Source organism: Panulirus ornatus, chromosome 20 (genome assembly GCF_036320965.1).
Source record: "Panulirus ornatus isolate Po-2019 chromosome 20, ASM3632096v1, whole genome shotgun sequence".
In the NCBI taxonomy this organism is placed as follows: Eukaryota; Metazoa; Arthropoda; class Malacostraca; order Decapoda; family Palinuridae; genus Panulirus; species Panulirus ornatus.
The window spans coordinates 76,680,117-76,700,630 of NC_092243.1; the positions used below are offsets into that span (position 1 = coordinate 76,680,117).

Consider the following 20,514-nt stretch of genomic DNA (forward strand, 5'->3'; position numbering starts at 1 on the left):
ATAACCTGTAGTGTACAAGGGCACGACCCTTGACCACGATGGTACGACCCTTGACCATGATGTTACGACCCTTGACTACGGATATGACGGTATGATCCTTGACCACGCCTGTGCGACCCTTGAGGACGACGGAGCGACCCTTGAGCATGACTGTGCGACCCTTGATCATGGCGATACGACCCTTTAGGACTACAGCACAGCCTTTGAGCATGATAACAGGACGACCATTAACCATGACGGAACGACTTCTTTACAAGACAGGGTGACCTCTGACCTGATCCTCCCTCCCTTTCATATTCATTTGTCCCATCAACTCACCATAGTCTTCTCTGCCCCCCCTTCCCTCTCTCTCTCTCTCCCATGGTCGTAAGACCTCTCCCCACCTCACCCACCTCCCTCCAGTCTTTGCTAATCCCGTTGACTGGGTTCCTCACCCGTGTGAACTCGCTAAATAATTTCCACCATTTCACACCCCCGGGGACCTCACCTCCCGACCCAACATTCACCCACTGAAGCCTCGCGTGTCTAGGCCCACTGGGTCCCACCTCCCAAATAGACTTGCCCCACACAGTGACTCAGAGCTTTACCAACGAGCTAAGGATGGAAAGCTGTGCTCCGTCTGTGTAAAGGAATGGCCGAGGACGCTGCAACGACAATTTGGCGAGTCCCGAAAGGATTGGAAGGCAGTAAACTGGAGAGAAAATAGTGAAGTTGGGGCAATGTTGTCGTGTTGCACTGCAATGGTCGTTCACAAAGTGTTAATTGCTTTTGTAGGTCCTAAAACGCATATATATATATATATATATATATATATATATATATATATATATATATATATATATATATATATATATATATCTTTTTTCTTTCATACTCTTCGCCATTTCCCGCATTAGCGAGGTAGCGTTCGGTCTTTTCTAAGACCTTAGGAGAAGACATATTAACAGATTGGATGTATAGCTAGACAGTAGATAGGGAACGGAGAGAGAGAGAGAGAGAGAGAGAGAGAGAGAGAGAGAGAGAGAGAGAGAGAGAGAGAGAGAGAGAGAGAGAGAGAGAGAGAGAGAGCCGAACAAAGTCATGCCGACAAACACAGACTGGGAGATATCTCGGCACAGAGAAAGCCAGCGAGACAAACACACACACAAACACACACACACACACACAGATTGAAAGGGATGCATTTGAAAGCAGTTACAGTCGAGCCCACATGATATATACAGAGCAATCCATCACTGGTGACACAACACACTATGTCGCACTCGGGAAGCTATATCCAAAATACTGTGCAACACAGGCGGGTCAGCTATGGCACAAGGTGCACGACCCTCTGTTACGTGAGCCTGGCCTTTGACCTGACCCTTATGGGTAAGGTCAAAGGTCACGTGTTCATTAACCTAGGCTGGTAATGTTGATATCAAGGGTCGCTTCGTCGCACTCGCAAGCCGTACAGTCATACTCCAAGAGTTGTACCATCATACGTCAAGGCTGTACCGTCGTGTTCAAGTGTCGCATCGTCTTACCACAGGATTGTGCAACGGTCGTGCTCAACTGCTGAGCCATGTTCAGGGGTCGTACCTTCGTGCTTAAGGGTCATACTGTCAGCTCAAGGGTCGTACTGTCATGCTCAAGGGTCGTACTGTCATGCTCAAGGGTCGTACTGTCATGCTCAAGGGTCGTACTGTCATGCTCAAGGGTCGTACCGTCGCACTCAAGATCGCACCGTCGTACTCAAGGGCTGTACCGTCGTGCTCAAAGATTACACAGCCTTGATCAAGAGACTAACATACCTCCACACACACACACACACACACACACACACTAAACTTACCATCTATTTTCTAAAGCTCCCTGTTAATCCTCCTTATATCCGGGATCTCGCTCCCTAATTCCCAAGGATCCCGCAGGGCCGGCCAGCCTGGTCCCAAATGATTACGGGTGTCCGTGGGAGTCTGAGCTTACCTGTGGGAAGAGAATGACATTATTTTAGACGCTGGTCAACCTTGTCTGGGGTCATAATTCCTCCCTCCGTGTTTTTCCTTATTGAAATACCTTTTTCTATGTTAGCCGAGACGGCATGGGTAGCCGAGGCCCTAATCACATACATATACGTAACAGACATGTATATACATATACATCCATATACATATACGTATATACTCTAACTCACTCGCCTCATCCATTCCCGGCTCCACCCCGCCCCACAGGAAACAGCATCGCTACCCCGTGTCAAGGTAGCCCAAGGAAAGTAGGCAAAAAAGGCCGCATTCGTTCACACTCGGTCTCTAATTGTCATGTGCACTTCACCGAAACCACAGCTCTCTATCCACATCCAGGCTCCACAGACCTTTCCAAGCTTTACCCCAGATGTTTAACATGCCTTGGTTCAGTCGACTGACAGCACGTCGACCCTAGTATACCACATCGTTACAATTCATCTTATTCCTTGCACGCATCTCACCCTCCTGCATGTTCAGGCCCTGATCGCTCAAAATCTTTCACTCCATCCTTCCACTTCCAATTTGGTCTCCCGCTTCTTGTTCTCTCCACCTGACACACATCCTCTTTGTCAACCTTTTGTTACTCATTCTTTCCTACGTCCAAACTATTTCAACACGCCTTTTTCTGTTCTCTCAACTACACTTTCTATTACCACACATCTCTCTTACCCTTTCATTACTTACCTGATCAAACCACCTCACCAAATATTGTCCTCAACATTTCATTTCCAACACATTAAACCTCCTCCGCACAACCCTATCTATAGTCCATGCCTCGGAACCATATGATATTGCTGGAACCACTATTCCTTCAAACATACCTATTTTCGGACTGAACCAGGTACCCATTTTATCACCAATCCCAAGGGGTGGATGAACAACTGGGTTGACAGTCGACGGACTGCCGCAACCAGGATTCGAACCTATGCGCTCGACCCTGGGCGGCCCGTGAATGCGTCACGGTCAGAAACGCTAACCGCTACACCCCGGGAGTCCATGTGTGTGTGTCAATATAAATGTCTAGGTCGGTCTGTCTGTCTGTCTGTTTCCATTGATATATACAAGACCTTATGTTACCTAGGATCTTTCTAAATTTACCTGCAGCCCAAGATTGCGCTACTTCCAGCAGCAGGGAACTAGTCTCATTTTCAGTCAGTAGTTCTTTGACGAAAATATACACTCCCAGTAACAAATCCTTTCCAAAGGTGACTTCCTACGTGTAATGTAACAGGTGAAGTCCATTAACACCTTCATAAACACACACATACAGAGATTTTATATATTTTCGGCGATCAAACACATTCTATATATTTCCTACTTGATCGCCGTTTCCTGTGTTATCGAGGTAGCGTCAGGAATAGACACAGAAAGGTGGCATCCGCTCACATCTATTCTCTAGCTGTCATATATAATGCACCGCATTCAAAGCCTTTTATTCAAAACCACAGATCCCAAATCCATAAGCAGGCACCACAGACTTCACCATAGTTTATCCTGGCCACTTTTTTTGCGCTAGTTCACTCCATTCTCAGCACGTCGATCCCTGTATACCAAATCTATCCCTTTTACTGTCACTTCATCCTCCTACATGTTCAGGCCCCAATCACATTCTTTTTAATTCCATCTGCTCATACATAATCTGGTATCCATGTTCTCTTTGTTCTTCCACTTCTCAGACAAACCGTCTCTGTCAACCTCTCCTCACTCATTCTCTCCATACATCCAAACCATTTCAGCACACCTCTTCAGCTCTCAACCACACTTTATTACCACACATCTCTCTTTTACCCTTTTATTACTTAAACCACATCACATCACATACTATCCTTAACATTTCTTTTCCAACACATCCATCCTCTTCCGTACAGCATCATCTACAGCCCATGCCTAGCATCTATATAGTAATGTTCGGACTTCTATATCTTCAGATATACTCATTTTTGCTCTCCCGGATAACGATCTCTGACACATTCGTCAGTGCTCGAGAACCTTCGCCCCCTCACACACCCTATGGCTCGCTTCCTCTTTCATGGTTCCATTCGCGGCCATGTCCACTCCCAGATAGGTAAAACATTTCATCCAATTTTTCTCTATTTAAACTCACACCCCAACTAACCTGTCCCTCAGCCCTGCTAAACCTAATAACCTTGCTTTTACTCTCATTTACTGTCAACTTCTGTAGGTTGTCACTGGAATTTGCCTTCAGTGCTGTATAATCAGCAAAGAATAACTGGGTCAATCCACAGGCCCTCTCATCCCCTACAGACTGGACACTAGATATATCTCCCTGCCCTCAGTAATCCTTTTTATGGAACTCAAACATTCAGGAAACCGTCAGGTCCTCCTCAGTTGGGGCCATAGGTCAATCAGTGTGTATATGTGCGAGGCGAGTGTAGGATAATTCACGAGCAAGTGTTCATCGTCCTCACTGTGAAAGTATTATCTTAGAGGTAAAGAATCTAATATTGTAAAGATGGTGGCGTCCAAAGCAGACAAACTTTAGCTCGCATGTGTCTAGAGAGTGTAGTTTCAGATGGGTGCATGCATAGTGGGGTAGTGTTTTATAATAGGGTTGAAGAGCAGTGCTGGGATATTTCAGTGTGTACGTATAGTCATCAGTTCCGTGAGGGTGGAGGAATGTTAGAATAGGTTGTTCAAATCTAATATTAGTAAGCGTTCTGAGAGCGTTGGATAATTACACACACGCACACACACACACACACACACACACACACACACATATATCCATAAAGCCTCTGTCATTCTACTGATTCTTGAGTCTTCCAGCCTCACATTCCTTCCCACTCAGTTTCCATTCCATCGACCCTAACCCGTCCCTGCTCCACCATCCCTTCCATACCCCTTCCATCACTCCCATAATTCGTGAACATGTACGACCCTCCGTTCCAGCTACAGCTACAGTCGCCCCGACGACACTTCCGGCCTGAAGCTGGGGTGGCAGCGACTCTCTTTTGTTTGATTGATGACAAAATTCTCAGTGGGAAGGGAGGGGTTGGAATGGTTGATGTAACTGTTCCATCCTTTCATCATGCTATGTAGCCATGCACTGCTCTATGCCTATACAGTTAAGCTTTATGCTATGCTGTGATACATAATATATATATATATATATATATATATATATATATATATATATATATATATATATATATAGAGAGAGAGAGAGAGAGAGAGAGAGAGAGAGAGAGAGAGAGAGAGAGGAACAGAACCTTTTAATGCAGGATGTGGAAAAAAAAAATGTATCAAGATATTCTCTCTTCTGTAGCAAAATACACTCGCATATCATGCGTATATCTATATATATCTAAACCCTCTCTCACACACGCACACAGGGCACAAACTCCCTTCCTGTATGGTACAAATAGGTAATTACAAACATACAAAATACTGATCAAACAGGTAACTGCATATGAAAGAAATACGCTACTGATTAATCCACAATTTCCATCAACTACCACCACAAACTAATCTTAAACTTAATTAGATTTCGCGAAAGGAAATATTAAGCAGAGATTTATTTTTACTACATAGCTGGACTGAGTCTCCTATCTCTCATCACTTCTGCCCTCAAGGTTCTAAATCAAAACTTCTATCTCGTCTGTCACAAGGATTTAGTAAAAATCCTTTTTTTTTTTTTTTTTTTTTTTTTTTTATACTTTGTCGCTGTCTCCCGCGTTTGCGAGGTAGCGCAAGGAAACAGACGAAAGAAATGGCCCAACCCCCCCCCATACACATGTACATACACACGTCCACACACGCAAATATACATACCTACACCGCTTTCCATGGTTTACCCCAGACGCTTCACATGCCTTGGTTCAATCCACTGACAGCACGTCAACCCCTGTATACCACATCGCTCCACTTCACTCTATTCCTTGCCCTCCTTTCACCCTCCTGCATGTTCAGGCCCCGATCACACAAAATCTTTTTCACTCCATCTTTCCACCTCCAATTTGGTCTCCCTCTTCTCCTCGTTCCCTCCACCTCCGACACATATATCCTCTTGGTCAATCTTTCCTCACTCATTCTCTCCATGTGCCCAAACCATTTCAAAACACCCTCTTCTGCTCTCTCAACCACGCTCTTTTTATTTCCACACATCTCTCTTACCCTTACGTTACTTACTCGATCAAACCACCTCACACCACACATTGTCCTCAAACATCTCATTTCCAGCACATCCATCCTCCTGCGCACAACTCTATCCATAGCCCACGCCTCGCAACCATACAGCATTGTTGGAACCACTATTCCTTCAAACATACCCATTTTTGCTTTCCGAGATAATGCTCTCGACTTCCACACATTTTTCAAGGCTCCCAAAATTTTCGCCCCCTCCCCCACCCTATGATCCACTTCCGCTTCCATGGTTCCATCCGCTGACAGATCCACTCCCAGATATCTAAAACACTTCACTTCCTCCAGTTTTTCTCCATTCAAACTCACCTCCCAATTGACTTGACCCTCAACCCTACTGTACCTAATAACCTTGCTCTTATTCACATTTACTCTTAACTTTCTTCTTCCACACACTTTACCAAACTCAGTCACCAGCTTCTGCAGTTTCTCACATGAATCAGCCACCAGCGCTGTATCATCAGCGAACAACAACTGACTCACTTCCCAAGCTCTCTCATCCCCCACAGACTTCATACTTGCCCCTCTTTCCAGGACTCTTGCATTTACCTCCCTAACAACCCCATCCATAAACAAATTAAACAACCATGGAGACATCACACACCCCTGCCGCAAACCTACATTCACTGAGAACCAATCACTTTCCTCTCTTCCTACACGTACACATGCCTTACATCCTCGATAAAAACTTTTCACTGCTTCTAACAACTTGCCTCCCACACCATATATTCTTAATACCTTCCACAGAGCATCTCTATCAACTCTATCATATGCCTTCTCCAGATCCATAAATGCTACATACAAATCCATTTGCTTTTCTAAGTATTTCTCACATACATTCTTCAAAGCAAACACCTGATCCACACATCCTCTACCACTTCTGAAACCGCACTGCTCTTCCCCAATCTGATGCTCTGTACATGCCTTCACCCTCTCAATCAATACCCTCCCATATAATTTACCAGGAAATATTTACCAGGAAATATTAAGCAGAGATTTATTTTTACTACATAGCTGGACTGAGTCTCCTATCTCTCATCACTTCTGCCCTTAAGGTTCTAAATCAAAACTTCTATCTCGTCTGTCACAAGGATTTAGTAAAAATCCTTAACCTAATTAATTCGTTCGGTTCAGAGAAAATGAGGTATTTTCAGGTCGTCCAGTATGAGCATTCTATTCACATACGACTTTCCAAGATGTGATTAATCTTACATGCGACTTACGCCTGTCGATATATTCTGGAATGTCTTGACAATTTACCGTCTCGTGTATTATGAAGTGAATATCCATATATTCATGGGCTCGGCAGAGAAATTCTTTAATAAAAAATAAAAATCAAGAGAAAATCAATATTCTTGACTACTTTTCTTAGCACCAATCCCGTGGTGTAGTGGTTAGCGTTCCTGACCGAGGCATTAACGGGCCGCCCAGGGTCGAGCGCATAGGTTCGAATTCTTGTTGCGGCAGTCTCGGTCCACAGTCAACCCAGCTTTTCATTCACCCCCTAGGGGGCTAGTCAATAAAATGGGTACCTAGTCAGGCTACGGTATATATATATATATATATATATATATATATATATATATTTTTTTTTTTTTTCATACTATTCGCTATTTCCCGCGATAGCGAGGTAGCGTTAAGAACAGAGGACTGGGCCTTTGAGGGAATATCCTCACCTGGCCCTCTTCTCTGTTCCTTCTTTTGGAAAATTAAAAAAAAAAAAAAAAAAAAAAAAAAAAAAAAACGAGGGGAGGATTTCCAGCCCCCCGCTCCCTTCCCTTTTAGTCGCCTTCTACGACACGCAGGGAATACGTGGGAAGTATTCTTTCTCCCCTATCCCAAGGGAATATATATATATATATATATATATATATATATATATATATATATATATATATATATATATATATATATATATATATATATATATATAAAGTATATGCCATGTCAACCACTGACAGCCATGTTAAAGACCTATTTACAGCACATATACGAATTACTGGTTGTCTTGCACCACACTTTACGCAAAGTGCACGTTATGCCAACTACTGGTAGCCATGTACAATTACTCCTGTGTACAGTACATGCCATACCAGCCACTGGCGGCTACGTACACAACACCTAACGTAAACTTCAGATTTCTCCCACAATTATTTCCTGTTTACCTCTTTAGTTGTGGGAACCCAGAGCACCGCCATCTATAGCAAAGCAATTTGGACTTCAAACACAGTCTTCTGAAAACTCTAAAAATTCCAAAATTATATGGAATTGTTGGTCGCTATTGTACGGAACATCAACTTTCAATCATATAATTGGTCAATCTTCAAGGGTAGAGAGACTACATATGACCATTACAGTGACGATCAAGGTTTGCTCGATTGTCGAATAGATCCGTCCAGCCGTTGCTATGACAACAGAGAAGGCCGAGTGATGTGTCTACATCTCAACAACCAGAAAGCATTTGAAAATGTGCAACATTCGTCACTAGTGAAGCTATATTTCCTGGCAGAAACAAACAGCTGACTCTTTATATGGACGCAAGTGCATCTTAGTTGAAGAGAAAGTACTCATGTCAGAGGCGTCGTCTTGAAAGGGTTGAGGTCACCAATGGCGTGTCGCAGGGTTCTTTTCTGGGACCACCGATCTCCCTGATCTACAATAATGACCTGCCACGAAGCACGGACTCCTGCATGAATATGTCTGCAGATGACGCGAAGGTCATTAGAGTAGTGAAGTCCTGGGAGAAAATAATCAAATTACATGATGACTTTGGTGGACTTCGAAGTTGGTGTGACACATGTGATGAAGTTCGGCGCAAGTACTATCAAGTAATGAGAGTGGGACGCGGCGAGAAAAGTTCTCAATATGGATATCTAAAAAATATTAGATGTAGAAATATGCGTGAAAGACAACTGGAAGTCGACATTGCCCTTATCCAGTTTCCAGGGACCCACGCTGAAAAACCAGTAAAGGAGACAAAGTGTCTGATGGCAAATATTAGAACTGCACTCTAATCGCAGCTCCTCTAATGTAAATCTCCCTCCCTGTACAATACAAATACCTAACAACAAAAGTTAAACACGTACTTAAACATTTCTCTCTCTCTCTCTCTCTCTCTCTCTCTCTCTCTCTCTCTCTCTCTCTCTCTCTCTCTCCCTCCCCCCGACGAGCCAACTGTGGGATAGAGAACGGAGCGACGAAGGTATCAAGATTTACTGGCGTGGCAAGCGACTATCTATGAAGATATACGGACAGAGGAAGAGTCACTGGCCATCTGGAATATTACCTCTCCTCTCTAGGGTCAGAGAGCAGTCAAGTATCTGTACACTCGTGTGTGTGTGTGTGTGTGTGTGTGTGTGTGTGTGTGTGTACCAAGTATGCGCGAGAGATATAGGCACATTAAACTATGCCACGGAGAAAGATACGGTAAAGCTACAGTAAGCAAAAAAAAAAAAAGATATGCTAAGTAGGAGACTACAACAGAGCTAAATTCCGCTATCAGCAGCGAAAAAAGTGTGCAAAATATACGAAAAAAAGCAAGCCGAGGTAGGTCATAAAAGCTGAGGAGAGAGCAGGAATACAGGTAAAAAATAATCAAAGTAGAGAGCTGAAACTGCCACAAAAGCCAAGTAGAGAGCTGAAACAGCCACAAAAGCCAAGTAGAGAGCTGAAACAGCCACAAAAGCTAGGGACATAAATGAAACCGTTACAAAAGCAAACGAAAGAGCTGAGCCACAGCTAGGACAACCACAAAAGCTACGGAGATAGCTGAACCAGATACAAAACCTAAAAAGATCTGAAACGAAAGAGAAAGCATGAACGCAATTACAGTCCGTTAACACCTGGAGATAAGGTGAAGGGAACCAGTAAATGGTATGGACGGATAGACGTAGAAAACGGGGTGAGGTGGTCTCCAGTGTAGGAGGGGGGGAGGGGGTGTCTACGTACAACGTTCAATACACTGGTAAATTCCGCAGACTGTAATGATGTCAAGGCGAGCGTGGTCCGTTGCTTCCTCAGCTGCTGGCAATACTGCCTGGGAGAGAGAGAGAGAGAGAGAGAGAGAGAGAGAGAGAGAGAGAGAGAGAGAGAGAGAGAGAGAGAGAGAGAGAGAGAGAGAGAGAGAGAGAGAGAGATTTGAGGTCCTGTATAGAACACTATCAAAAGGTGTGGGAGGCGACACCACCCTCACCTAACAAAGCTCTCCCAGACAAAGGGTTCCCACTAACTCACTCTCCCATACTTTTCAACGTTCTCCTTTACCCTGTATGTTTTCATATACTCCAACACTTTCCTGTACTCCCCAACACTCTTTAACACGCTCCTATTATAACTCTCCAACACGCTACAGGAATTTTCGACGCTCTTCGACTTTCCCTCTCTCGGTCTCATTCATAATCTCCCACACATAGTCATACATTCATCCACACTCAGATCGTAGTCCTATATGACACCGGGATTTGTAACTCTGCAACGAGTGTGATTGTAGAGAGAAATAGTTCGATTCGTCAAGGAAGATGTGCTGTGAATGCTACGCGCTAACCTTGCCTTTCGGCAAAAATCTATGTAGGTACTTGTAGGTAGACGCCTTCTTCCACATACTACCCCTTTCTCCCCTACTTTCCAACACTCGCACAACTTCCAACATTTCAAAGCTCCCACGCACATTACCACATTGCTATACAGAGTCCGCAAAAAGCATTGTGCGTCCTCCATACATTTTCAAAGGCGAAACACTGCCGAGATTTACTGTAGGTACAAGCAAATTATGCTCTCAGGGTGAAATCGTGCATCTGGTCTCAAACTAGTGTTTGTGTTTTCACTAGCAACCCACCTCAGAGTGCCTCAGGCTATCTTGAGGAAACAATGTTCCTTTACTCATCGGGGCTGCTAGTTCATTTTGGGAATCTCGCTTCTGGCCACTTTATTTCTTATACCTGTGCTTCAAAACGGTTGGCTCTTACCTTTCTGTGGATAAGAAAGCCAGAATTCTCGCCTGGAAGAAGGAAAATGTTGGTACATGTGAGATTTCTAAATGCACTGGGCCCTCAAAACTCATGGTCAGGCGGCTGCTTCCTGCAACACTTCATCAGTACCACGCCTTATTTAGGATACAAAGTCCATATATATATATATATATATATATATATATATATATATATATATATATATATATATATAAATATATATATATATAAAGAACTTCATTCACAAACCCTTGAACTGACAGAAATGGATATTAATTTGCACCGAAGTTTGCAAGTCAATTTCCGGAGCCAAACATGTTTTACCGGCAGAATGAAGAGTCAGTGCGGCAGACTGGAGTCGTGTTCCCGGCGCTGGCGTGGGGGAGAGGGACTTGTTGCCTGTTGTCATGGCTACTGCTGGACGGGGAGGGAGTGGGGAGCGTACAGGGAGGGAGGGAGAGAGAGAGAGAGAGCAATAACTCCACCACATACGTACCGACTCAAGCCGCTTTGCTTTCCTGCAGCTAACGTGAGGTGGGAGAGAGAGGTTACCCCAGGTACCTCTGCTGCCAAAGCTTCAGTGTAGATCTAAAGCTATTGCCACCAGAAGATCCCACGCGCCAACCCTACTGGTGGAATGTACCAGTATATCTTATGTCCAGTTAGTTTTAGGTCCGGCCATCGCTAACTGCTATAGATTCTTAGTTCATGATACTCGCAGTTTCCCGCGTCAGCGAGACAGCGCCAGGATACAGACGAAGAATGGCCTATCCACTCACATACACACTATATATACATAAACGCCTATACGTGCACATATACATATACAGAAATATACATCTATACACATGAACATATTCATACATGCTTGCCTTCATCCATTCTCGGCGATACCCTGCCTCACAGCAAGCAGCATCGCTAACCCCCACTTCAGCGAGGTAGCGCCAGGAAAACAGAAAAAATGGCCACGTTCGTTCAAGCTCAAAAGACTAGCTTGTACAGACATGAAATCGAAATAGCGTAAACGTGTTCGCTTACTGATCATTCAAATGATCCTGTGTTCGATCCTGACCATATTTGGCTGTAGTAGTTTATATATAGTGCCACTGTACAAAGGCAAAGGGGATAAAGTTGTTCAAATTACAGAGGTATAAGTTTGTTGAGTATTCCTGGGAAATTATATGTGAGGGTATTGATCGAGAGGGTGAAGGCATGTACAAAGAATCAGATTGGGGAAGAGCAGTGTGGTTTCAGAAGTGGTAGAGGATGTGTGGATCAGGTGTTTGCTTTGCAGAATGTATGAGAAATACTTAGAAAAGCAAATGGATTTGTATGTAGCATTTATGGATCTGGAGAAGGCATATGATAGAGTTGATAGAGATGCTCTCTCTGTGTGCGTACGTGCGTGTGCAAGCGCGTGTGTGTGTGTGAGCCCGAGTGTGTGTGTGTGCGCGCGCGCGAGTGCCCGCGTGTGCGTTTGTCTGTGTTTAACAAATACTTTTCACGCTATATTCCTCTTGTGATAACGAGGTAATGTTATTGACAATAACAATGTTGGTAATGGCTCTCATGACTGCAATCATAGCATTAATCTTAGATGCAGCGGCGAGACACGCTGGTTAGGATTACAACCTTGACCATAAAGTTGGTTGGTTAGATGCGTTTCAGATTCGTTAACTGGATGGCTCATTAACTCAGTCTACGTCATGTTATAATCACCAATCAGAAACTGTGAAGACTTTGTTCAAGACGAGTCTGGGAACATACATGTTCTTTACCCAGGGCAAATGCACAAGAAACGATTCGCAATGTTCTTCTTAACCGGCGAACAAAGGTTCTGTCCAAATAAAGACGTTGAAAGCACGACAATTGTTTGTTTCCTTAAGAAGCAAAAACTTGCATGGGAACAATATCCGGATCTACTCAGGGGATCCGGCCTTAATCCGTTACGGAGTACAACAAAAAATGTAACGTGTATTTCCTTTTCTTAATATACTTCAGTCAGAAATAAATCTGATTAAAGAAAATGGGATGTTATGCGTGTTTACTTGCCTTTTAAAGGAACAAAGAAAAGGAGAGTCAACTTTCCATTCTGTATGTTACTTTCTTTCATTTTCTTACACCAGAGTTTCTCATAACATTTCTGCCTATACGAATGAAAGTTCAGAAGTGACAGCTATGGGGGCACTGTTCTGGGGGACCTACTTGTGAGGGTCCTACTCAGGGGTAACTTTACTTTGGGGGGACTTTTTTGTGGAAGATAGGGACCAACTCTTGTACCCAGTAGTCAAACTTTTATGAAGTTTACTGAACGTGGACAAAATTGGCTGTAGGAACCATTCTCCAAATTGCACAACTTTCCCTGAAAGCCTTATAATGAAAACCACACACACACATATATATATATATATATATATATATATATATATATATATATATATATATATATATATATATACACGCGCGCGCACGAGTGCTTGCGTGTGCGCGAGTGCTTGTGTGCGCGCGCGCGAGCTTGTGCGTGCGAGACCTGACCCCGACTGCTTCTTGAGGCTAGACCAGAACACAGTCGCGTCAAATAATTTCTTGTTTCAGGGTTCATCCTGTCACAGCTACTGAGAATAGCGCAGCCTTGGAACTACGGCAAGAACCTCTGAAAAAAAATTGATTCTGGGGTAACACGAGGGCGCTTTCAGCCAGGGGTCCAGTGGTAATCAAAACTATACATTTATACTTTGCTGAAAATTTTGCGCGAGAAAAAAAAAAACGAAATTTGGAACGATTTTCACAAAGATGTGGTAGATTATACCATGGCAGGATTATGACGAGTGTGGCTCCCGAATAATTATCCCTCCCCTGCTTTGCAAATCCGTTGTAATTACTTTTTCCTTATATAATTTACGTCTACAGAAAAATAATTAGCTTCCCTTATATAATCTACAGCTACCGAGAAGAAATAATCTTAATCGACTTATTCAATCTTCGATATTTTCCCAACTCCCAGACATCTTCCCGGGGCAAGAAAGCGAGATCCTCATGGGATGGTTTTTCAGGCCGATCCTAAGGACGTTATTCCCACCAGCTACTGCTGTGGGAATGGCCCAGCGAGCACAGTCAGAGCGAGCTGTCAGGGATGATTGATATAGGATTGAGGGTCGTGGCCCTTGTCACCATCCCTAGAGCCGACGTTTAATGACCACCTAAATGACCCTAATATCAGGGCTATTGCCTGATGGTCATGGTGTATGTGGGGTAATGGTTGGCCAGTCCCCCCCCCCCTCTCTCTCTCTCTCTCTCTCTCTCTCTCTCTCTCTCTCTCTCTCTCTCTCTCTCTCTCTCTCTCTCTCCTGAAAGATCCTGTTCCTGGAGAAAAGAAATTCTCCACTGCGCTGTGAAAGCATTCTTCACACCTCCCTCTTCTTCCTCACCATCCTTGCCTGCATATAATGTCCCTATCCTCCTCCCATCCACCTGGAATTCCCTCGTCTTTGCCTCTCCTTCCTATCCTATCTATCAATTCCCTATCCTTCACCCAGTACGGAAGGCCAAGTCGACAGTAAGAGAAAATTTACAATGGACTTTCCCAGTTTTGAGACTTCAAAGTCATCTTTCGAAAAAGAATAAAAGAAAAATGTAATGGGAAATAAGTGGATATGTTCAGTTGTGTCATATGTTCCATCAGTTTTGGTCCAGTTTCATCTTTCACGATCATTTTTTCCAATCAAAATTTCGTAGAACCGGTAACTTCTCAGGTATCAATATATATTTTCTCTCTCTCCCTCTCTCTCTCTCTGACGTCCTGGCTCTGGGTGACACTAATTTGAAGGGAAAGTGGATAGAATGGCTAGGCAAGCAATGTTCGTGGAGCAGAGTCAGGGGTTAGATGACAGAGGAGGGAGTGTGGACACTCGTGTGGGAGAAAGGGATCAGAGACCGTACGAGGGAGTTCAACGTGTAGATTGAAATGACAGTAGAATGGGCGATTGTTAGTCCTTATACACCTGGTAGTGAGGGGGAGTGAAGATGCAAGGAATGGTGCATTTTGGAAGGAGCTGAAGGAATCTTATGGTACTTTTGATACAAGGGATCGAATCCTATTTGCGAAGGGATCCGATTGTACGAGTGGGTGAAGCGGTAGCAGAGGGTATAACTGGGGAATAGGAGATTCTTGGTGAAAATGGAATGTTCTGCGGGGAAAAAGATGGATGATCGGAAACCATTAGTTCAAATCGAGGCGCATCCGTAGGTATGTGTGGTCGAGTCGGGTTAGGGGCTCGCGGCAATGACGGATTATATGATAAGAGTCGTGCACAGGAGAGTTCACTGGCATGAACGTGCTAATAGGGGAGCACATGCAATGTCTGATAATTCATTTGTTGGTGGCGAATGTGAAGGTCGGTGGCGGTTGGTTTAGGAAAAGAGGAACTGATATGGAAGGGAAGACGGTGGTGAAAGCGACCGAGCTTAGAGAGGCGACATATATGTAGAGATACCAGGAGAACAGGATGAGAGAAAATATAGCAAGTGGGAGGAAGAAGCTTTGGAACTCGCTACCATCTTATGTCTTCCCCAATGACAATGACTTGGCACAATTTAAAAGGTTTCTACTTCCTCTAAAATTCGTAAATGCTTTCCCATCTCTTCCCCCCTTCATTAACCTTTCTACATTCCAATTAAGGCCCAGCTTTCATGTTGAATTTCGTCCGTTGACTGGAGCCTCCAACGTTGAAAAAATAAATAGTGCCTATATGTTTAAAATGTGCAGCATGTAAAAGGTAGGACGTGGACGAATGAGTAATGGGAAGTAAGTGTAGAAAAGAGGAAAATCGAATCGATACCGAGAGAGATAAAGGATTGTATGGTGGTTTTTGGACGATATTTACGAAGTAGCAGTGTGAATGGGAGGAGTTGTTGAGAAAGCGACAGGATGTCATGAAAAAAGGTTAAAGATATAAGAGCCGAAAAAGACAAGTGAGAAATTGTGCGTGCGTATGGTTTATGCCATTTCCCCACTTAACATCACAGAGAAACTAACATCTTTGTTCTGGACTAACTGATCCTGTCAATGTGTAGTCTGACGACCCATATTCCATGACCTCAAACCGTTTTACCCATGTCTAATATAACCACATCTTATAAACACAGGCTATGTCTTTTTGTCTGTTGTAACATCCTATAATTCCTAAGTTCCTATAACCCGATGCTTTATGTCTGAATGTCTCTCGCAACACCACATCCCATAGCATTCTATTAAAAAAACGTTCAATCTTAACGGACCCTCCACACCAGAGGCTCACCTCGCAATCTGTGTGGACTTGTATGACTCTCGTCATAAACCAACGAAGGAAAATGTGAAGTTGTCTCATTCCCCCGTCCGCCAGCTCCCTCTGTCACCAGGTCGCCTCCTCTCTGACATCGCCGAGCCTCTTCAAAAGCTATGTCGTGTCGGGGAAATTACCAGGCTTTACTTGCCGAGTATGTGGGTTAATTCATATATTTTTCAAGCATATGTTAAAAGCACATGTTCACCGTTCTATATATATATATATATATATATATATATATATATATATATATATATATATATATATATATATATATATATATATATATATATATATATATATATATATATATATATATATATATATATATATATATATATATATATCTCGTACAGGATCGCCGTTTCATGCGTTAGAGAGGCAGCGCCAGGAACAAGAGAGAAAAGGAGAGGCCACATTCGTTCACACCAGTCTCCAACTGTCATGTGCAATGCACCGAAACCACAGCTCCCTATCCACATCCAGGCCCCACAGTCCTTGCCATGGTTTACCAAGACGCTTCACATGCCCTGATTCAGTCCACTGACAGCACGTCGACCCCGCTATACCACATCGTTTAATTCACTATTCCTTGCACGCCTCTCACCCTCCTGTATGTTAAAGCCCCTATCGCTCAAAATCTTTTTCACTCCATCCTTCCACCTCCAATTTGGTCTCCCGCTTCTACTTGTTCCCTCCACCTCTGCCACATATACCCCTTTGTCAATCTTTGTCAATCAGTTATCAGGGAAAATGTAGACTCGTTTGCAGTTTAAAGTTCTTCTACAATATATATATATATATATATATATATATATATATATATATATATATATATATATATATATATATATATGATACAGCGCTGGTGGCTGATTCATGTGAGAAACTGCAGAAGCTGGTGACTGAGTTTGGTAAAGTGTGTGAAAGAAGAAAGTTAAGAGAATGTGAATAAGAGCAAGGTAATTAGGTACAGTAGGGTTGACGGTCAAGTCAATTGGGAGGTAAGTTTGAATGGAGAAAAACTGGAGTAAGTAAAGTGTTTTAGATATGTGGGAGTGGATCTGGCAGCGGATGGAACCATGGAAGCGGAAGTGGATCATAGGGTGGGGGAGGGGGCGAAAATCCTGGGAGCCTTGAAGAATGTGTGGAAGTCGAGAACATTATCTCGGAAAGCAAAAAGGGTATGTTTGAAGGAATAGTGGTTCCAACAATGTTGTATGGTTGCGAGGCGTGGGCTATGGATAGAGTTGTGCGCAGGAGGATGGATGTGCTGGAAATGAGATGTTTGAGGACAATGTGTGGTGTGAGGTGGTTTGATCGAGTAAGTAACGCAAGGGTAAGAGAGATGTGTGGAAATAAAAAGAGCGTGGTTGAGAGAGCAGAAGAGGGTGTTTTGAAATGGTTTGGGCACATGGAGAGAATGAGTGAGGAAAGATTGACCAAGAGGATATATGTGTCGGAGGTGGAGGGAACGAGGAGAAGTGGGAGACCAAATTGGAGGTGTAAAGATGGAGTGAAAAAGATTTTATGTGATCGGGGCCTGAACATGCAGGAGGGTGAAAGGAGGGCAAGGAATAGAGTGAATTGGATCGATATGGTATACCGGGGATGACGTGCTGTCAGTGGATTGAATCAGGGCATGTGAAGCGTCTGGGGTAAACCATGGAAAGCTGTGTAGGTATGTATATTTGCGTGTGTGGACGTATGTATATACATGTGTATGGGGGAGGGTTGGGCCATTTCTTTCGCTTGTTTCCTTGCGCTACCTCGCAAACGCGGGAGACAGCGGCAAAAAAAAAAAAAAAATATATTATATATATATATATATATATATATATATATATATATATATATATATATATATATATCCCTGGGGATAGGGGATTAAGAATACTTCCCACGTATTCCCTGCGTGTCGTAGGAGGAGACTAAAAGGGGAGGGAGCGGGGGGCTGGAAATCCTCCCCTCTCGTTTTTTTTTTAATTTTCCAAAAGAAGGAACAGAGGGGGCCAGGTGAGGATATTCCGAAAAAGGCCCAGTCCTCGGTTCTTAACGCTACCTCGCTAATGCGGGAAACGGCGAATAGTTTGAAAAAACAAAAATTATATATATATATATATATATATATATATATATATATATATATATATATATATATATATTTTATTATACTTTGTCGCTGTCTCCCGCGTTTGCGAGGTAGCGCAAGGAAACAGACGAAAGAAATGCCCCCCCCCCATACACATGTATATACATACGTCCACACACGCAAATATACATACCTACACAGCTTTCCATGGTTTACCCCAGACGCTTCACATGCCTTGATTCAATCCACTGACAGCACGTCAACCCCGGTATACCACATCGCTCCAATTCACTCTATTCCTTGCCCTCCTTTCACCCTCCTGCATGTTCAGGTCCCGATCACACAAAATCTTTTTCACTCCATCTTTCCACCTCCAATTTGGTCTCCCTCTTCTCCTCGTTCCCTCCACCTCCGACACATATATCCTCTTGGTCAATCTTTCCTCACTCATTCTCTCCATGTGCCCAAACCACTTCAAAACACCCTCTTCTGCTCTCTCAACCACGCTCTTTTTATTTCCACACATCTCTCTTACCCTTACGTTACTCACTCGATCAAACCACCTCACACCACACATTGTCCTCAAACATCTCATTTCCAGCACATACATCCTCCTGCGCACAACTCTATCCATAGCCCACGCCTCGCAACCATACAACATTGTTGGAACCACTATTCCTTCAAACATACCCATTTTTGCTTTCCGCTTGCAGCTTCCTGCATTACGATGGGAGCGTAAGAAATGACAAATATGGCCTCATCAGCTCGCATTCTCTGTCACGTGCAATGCATCAAAACAAAAGCTCCTATTCACAAACAGGTTCCACAGAAACCTCCGTAGTTTCCCCCGACCATCCCATACCAGCGAATTTAGTCCATGGAAATCACGTCACCCCCTTTAAACTACATCACTAATTCACTTTGTCCCACGCATGTTCAAGACCCAAGGCTTTCAGTTCCTTCCTTCTCTAATTAGGTTTCTCTGTTCCTTCTCACACTTCAACTATCATGTCTCTCCACTGCTAAACCTATCATGCATCCACTACATGACAGCTAGACACTAAGTGTGAACGAAATGTGGCCTTTTTTTTCTGTTTTCCTTGCGATACCCCCACCTCTCTCTCTCTCTCTCTCTCTCTCTCTCTCTCTCTCTCTCTCTCTCTCTCTCTCTCTCTCTCTCAGAGCGTTAATTAACTCTGCTACGACAATCCTTCCCAAGCTCTTCATTCTGAGTTTCCACAGTCTGGTACCGTCATGAATGATGACATCTGCTTTGCATTTAACCCAAAGTTTATCCTTCTCAATACAGCGCTGCGCCTCCATCACACACCAACACTTTACACGCAACACAAGGGAAAAAGTGTTGTACATTGTACATTCCCCAGTGTTGTTCACCGCTTCGGAAAAGTTCAGTATTATGACTCGTTTCCTGACCAGATTCTCTTCATAAGATACAATTGGGAGTTGTCTACCTTTCCGATGTTCAGTTTCTTATGCTGTTTCTTATGTTCAGTTTCCCGCCTTCAGTTTTATACGTTGTTCCCATGTTCATTTGGTCCTCCAACGACACATTCTACAGAACTCAACTTTGTGAGGGATTAGATTCTACAGTTCCTAATTTTCATCCAAGACTAAAAAGTACTACTTTCCCCCTCGCCAGTGGTAAGAAAATAATATTTCCAACCTCGCTAATGCCAACAAAAATATTACTCTTCCCCACCCCCCCCCTCCCCAATGGCGAAAAAATTCTACCTTCCCTTGACAACTCATAGGTAGAATCTTTTCCTCGAGTGTTTTACATTTACATAATCATTCATTCTCCATCCCTGGGATCCTAGGAGAAGGGAGTCAATATTTGGGACGCTGTTCATATTTGCATTAAAAGTTATTTGCATTATCACTGTCAATTAACTCTGGCTGGAAGATGTCAAATAAAAAAGTTGAATCAAAACTTGGCGAAACTTCGGTTC

At 43.4% G+C, this 20,514-nt stretch overlaps 1 protein-coding gene across 1 annotated transcript in view; it reads right to left on the reverse strand.

Moving 5' to 3' along the window:
• The window catches only part of LOC139756156 (neuronal acetylcholine receptor subunit alpha-7-like), a 547,320-nt gene that overhangs the window by 512,653 nt on the left and 14,153 nt on the right, over positions 1-20,514 (reverse strand). The gene's annotated exons all lie outside the window — the stretch shown is intronic.